Genomic DNA, 5000 nt, shown 5'->3' on the forward strand with positions numbered 1-5000 from the left:
GCGAGCCGTACAGGTAGCGTGTTGCGCGACACGACACGCACATCGAAAGACATGCAGTCTAGTCGGTAATGATCCTTCCGCAGGTTCACCTACGGAAACCTTGTTACGACTTTTACTTCCTCTAAATGATCAAGTTTGGTCATCTTTCCGGTAGCATCGGCAACGACAGAGTCAATGCCGCGTACCAGTCCGAAGACCTCACTAAATCATTCAATCGGTAGTAGCGACGGGCGGTGTGTACAAAGGGCAGGGACGTAATCAACGCGAGCTTATGACTCGCGCTTACTGGGAATTCCTCGTTCATGGGGAACAATTGCAAGCCCCAATCCCTAGCACGAAGGAGGTTCAGCGGGTTACCCCGACCTTTCGGCCTAGGAAGACACGCTGATTCCTTCAGTGTAGCGCGCGTGCGGCCCAGAACATCTAAGGGCATCACAGACCTGTTATTGCTCAATCTCGTGCGGCTAGAAGCCGCCTGTCCCTCTAAGAAGAAAAGTAATCGCTGACAGCACGAAGGATGTCACGCGACTAGTTAGCAGGCTAGAGTCTCGTTCGTTATCGGAATTAACCAGACAAATCGCTCCACCAACTAAGAACGGCCATGCACCACCACCCACCGAATCAAGAAAGAGCTATCAATCTGTCAATCCTTCCGGTGTCCGGGCCTGGTGAGGTTTCCCGTGTTGAGTCAAATTAAGCCGCAGGCTCCACTCCTGGTGGTGCCCTTCCGTCAATTCCTTTAAGTTTCAGCTTTGCAACCATACTTCCCCCGGAACCCAAAAGCTTTGGTTTCCCGGAGGCTGCCCGCCGAGTCATCGGAGGAACTGCGGCGGATCGCTGGCTGGCATCGTTTATGGTTAGAACTAGGGCGGTATCTGATCGCCTTCGAACCTCTAACTTTCGTTCTTGATTAATGAAAACATACTTGGCAAATGCTTTCGCTTCTGTTCGTCTTGCGACGATCCAAGAATTTCACCTCTAACGTCGCAATACGAATGCCCCCGCCTGTCCCTATTAATCATTACCTCGGGTTCCGAAAACCAACAAAATAGAACCGAGGTCCTATTCCATTATTCCATGCACACAGTATTCAGGCGGGCTTGCCTGCTTTAAGCACTCTAATTTGTTCAAAGTAAACGTGCCGGCCCACCGAGACACTCAATAAAGAGCACCCTGGTAGGATTTCAACGGGGTCCGCCTCGGGACGCACGAGCACGCACGGGGCGGTCGCACGCCTTCGGCTCGCCCCACCGGCAGGACGTCCCACGATACATGCCAGTTAAACACCGACGGGCGGTGAACCAACAGCGTGGGACACAAATCCAACTACGAGCTTTTTAACCGCAACAACTTTAATATACGCTATTGGAGCTGGAATTACCGCGGCTGCTGGCACCAGACTTGCCCTCCAATAGATACTCGTTAAAGGATTTAAAGTGTACTCATTCCGATTACGGGGCCTCGGATGAGTCCCGTATCGTTATTTTTCGTCACTACCTCCCCGTGCCGGGAGTGGGTAATTTGCGCGCCTGCTGCCTTCCTTGGATGTGGTAGCCGTTTCTCAGGCTCCCTCTCCGGAATCGAACCCTGATTCCCCGTTACCCGTTACAACCATGGTAGGCGCAGAACCTACCATCGACAGTTGATAAGGCAGACATTTGAAAGATGCGTCGCCGGTACGAGGACCGTGCGATCAGCCCAAAGTTATTCAGAGTCACCAAGGCAAACGGACCGGACGAGCCGACCGATTGGTTTTGATCTAATAAAAGCGTCCCTTCCATCTCTGGTCGGGACTCTGTTTGCATGTATTAGCTCTAGAATTACCACAGTTATCCAAGTAACGTGGGTACGATCTAAGGAACCATAACTGATTTAATGAGCCATTCGCGGTTTCACCTTAATGCGGCTTGTACTGAGACATGCATGGCTTAATCTTTGAGACAAGCATATGACTACTGGCAGGATCAACCAGGGAGCTGCGTCAACTAGAGCTGAGCAGCCGGCCGCCCGGGAGTGTGTCCCGGGGGCCCGCGCGAACACGCAAGCGTCCGCTCAATCATTCTGCAAACAGGAGGAGGCTGAGCTCCCCTGCACAATACACCTCGAAACCCTCTCAGGTCCCGGCGGCGCGCAGCGCCGTCCCAAGTACTTGGTCGGGTTCGAGAGAGGCGCAATCGCCCGGAGTTAGGCGAGTAGACGCTTTCGGTGCGACCACCCGTGCTCCCAACTGAGCTTGCCGCTGCCGACAGAGGCCCGGGAGCGTGCTGTCGTGGCATTGCCGGCGGGAGACAACACGCGCCACCTACGGTGACCGGCAGCTCCAACGCCAGCGCCACAGAAGGACAAAAGCCCCACTTGGGTGCCGAAGCGAACTCTCCCAGCACAGCGCACGCGCCAACACATCCGCACAGCTGCGATACAAACCACCAGCGAGAACCGCTGGGGCGACCGAGCAGCAGACGGCGTCGCGGCGCCGAGCGCCGGGCGGCAGCGCATCCTCAACGCACACAGTCCTCAATCGGACCAGCACACTGAAGATGTCCACCGCGCTTCGCACCGGGCCCGCGAGGACCTACTTTGGCCGCACGGCGCCGCGCGCAGGGTGCGCCGGCGCGCAGCTGCGACGCCTGCCGCGTCCGTCGGCCGGCGCGCCTGCCACTGGCCGCCCCCACCAGCCGGCTGTAGCGCGTGCGCCCACGCACCGCGCGGCCAGCACGCCGGGAGGCGCCCCCTCACCGGCCGGGGACGGTCCCACCCAGCCACCGCCGCGTATCGCTTCACACCCAGATGCCGTTCAGTTTCGTCGGCATGGTGGGTATCGCTGGAACAACCGGTTAGTACCTCAACCTATCGTCGCCATCACCGATTCACCCCTAGCGAGAACAACCGCACCACAACAGGTTACCATTTGTTCATTTGCGTAACTTCACCAGAAAACGCAGGCGTCCATCGCCATTTGCAACTTCCACGATTATTGCATGCCTGTGTCAGGTGTCACGCCACACTACGTCTGCCCACATACACGCAACAAAATGTGCACGCCTAGACAATACGTGGAAGGTGGCCCCCGTACGTATGCGATGTCCATTGCTCGAACGACTGTCAACCGGCCTCTGTAGCATGTCGCAGATATGGAACGCGGTGCACCATGCCATCACGGTGTGTGAGGAGAGACGACTAGGTCCGAATACATCAACAGACAGCTCATGCTGATCGCCATCCACGGCGTCCGTTCCTCCCACACGTCTCTATGGCGTACCACACTGCAATCCAGCTCTCATAGGGAGACGACACGTAGCTGCGTGCACAATATTTGCACTGTATGGTCCGCCGTTTTTGGGCGCAGTCGTTGTACGGTCACACATGTGCCACGATGTATCATTCAGTACATAAGGACGAATGTGCAGTACAGATTGTGGTTTACGCGTACGACATTAGCGGACAGTTGACACAGGCCGCACCACAACGTAGCCTGAGTACGTCGCATGCGGAGGGCATTGAACATGCAAAGTTCTCACCAACCAGCTTGCGAAGGCAGGGGGCAAGGTGGGGACGTGGGGAGGGGCGGCATGTACGTCCTGCTGCCATCCACATTACAGTGTACAGCAGGAGCATGTGGAAAGTGAGCAAGACTTGCAAGGTGTTTAACATGAAGCGATACACAGGGGAGCGGGGAGTGCAAGTAGCGAACTATATTGCGAGGGTTGCGGGTGGGCAACACTACACTAATTGAACGAGTCGTATAACAATTACAGAGCAGGTTTAGGCGACAACGTGGGTTACGTTAGGCGACAACGTGGGTTAGGTTAAGGCACGACGTGGGTTAGGTTAAGGCACGACATGGGTTAGGTTAAGGCACAACATGGGTTAGGTTAAGGCACAACATGGGTTAGGTTAAGGCACAACATGGGTTAGGTTAAGGCACAACATGGGTTAGGTTAAGGCACAACATGGGTTAGGTTAAGGCACAACATGGGTTAGGTTAAGGCACAACATGGGTTAGGTTAAGGCACAACATGGGTTAGGTTAAGGCACAACATGGGTTAGGTTAAGGCACAACATGGGTTAGGTTAAGGCACAACATGGGTTAGGTTAAGGCACAACATGGGTTAGGTTAAGGCACAACATGGGTTAGGTTAAGGCACAACATGGGTTAGGTTAAGGCACAACATGGGTTAGGTTAAGGCACAACATAGGTTAGGTTAAGGCACAACATAGGTTAGGTTAAGGCACAACATGGGTTAGGTTAAGGCACAACATGGGTTAGGTTAAGGCACAACATGGGTTAGGTTAAGGCACAACATGGGTTAGGTTAAGGCACAACATGGGTTAGGTTAAGGCACAACATGGGTTAGGTTAAGGCACAACATGGGTTAGGTTAAGGCACAACATGGGTTAGGTTAAGGCACAACATGGGTTAGGTTAAGGCACAACATGGGTTAGGTTAAGGCACAACATGGGTTAGGTTAAGGCACAACATGGGTTAGGTTAAGGCACAACATGGGTTAGGTTAAGGCACAACATGGGTTAGGTTAAGGCACAACATGGGTTAGGTTAAGGCACAACATGGGTTAGGTTAAGGCACAACATGGGTTAGGTTAAGGCACAACATGGGTTAGGTTAAGGCACAACATGGGTTAGGTTAAGGCACAACATGGGTTAGGTTAAGGCACAACATGGGTTAGGTTAAGGCACAACATGGGTTAGGTTAAGGCACAACATGGGTTAGGTTAAGGCACAACATGGGTTAGGTTAAGGCACAACATGGGTTAGGTTAAGGCACAACATAGGTTAGGTTAAGGCACAACATAGGTTAGGTTAAGGCACAACATAGGTTAGGTTAAGGCACAACATAGGTTAGGTTAAGGCACAACATAGGTTAGGTTAAGGCACAACATAGGTTAGGTTAAGGCACAACATAGGTTAGGTTAAGGTACAACATAGGTTAGGTTAAGGTACAACATAGGTTAGGTTAAGGTACAACATAGGTTAGGTTAAGG

At 53.2% G+C, this 5000-nt stretch overlaps 1 non-coding gene across 1 annotated transcript; it reads right to left on the bottom strand.

Moving 5' to 3' along the window:
- Positions 1-66: 66 nt before the first annotated feature.
- LOC124746471 lies at positions 67-1975 on the bottom strand. The gene has a single exon (XR_007011327.1). It is a non-coding gene; the product is annotated as a small subunit ribosomal RNA (ribosomal RNA).
- Between the last annotated feature and the right edge of the window lie 3025 nt (positions 1976-5000).

The sequence above is a fragment of the Schistocerca piceifrons genome, unplaced genomic scaffold, assembly GCF_021461385.2.
Source record: "Schistocerca piceifrons isolate TAMUIC-IGC-003096 unplaced genomic scaffold, iqSchPice1.1 HiC_scaffold_351, whole genome shotgun sequence".
Lineage (NCBI taxonomy): Eukaryota > Metazoa > Arthropoda > Insecta > Orthoptera > Acrididae > Schistocerca > Schistocerca piceifrons.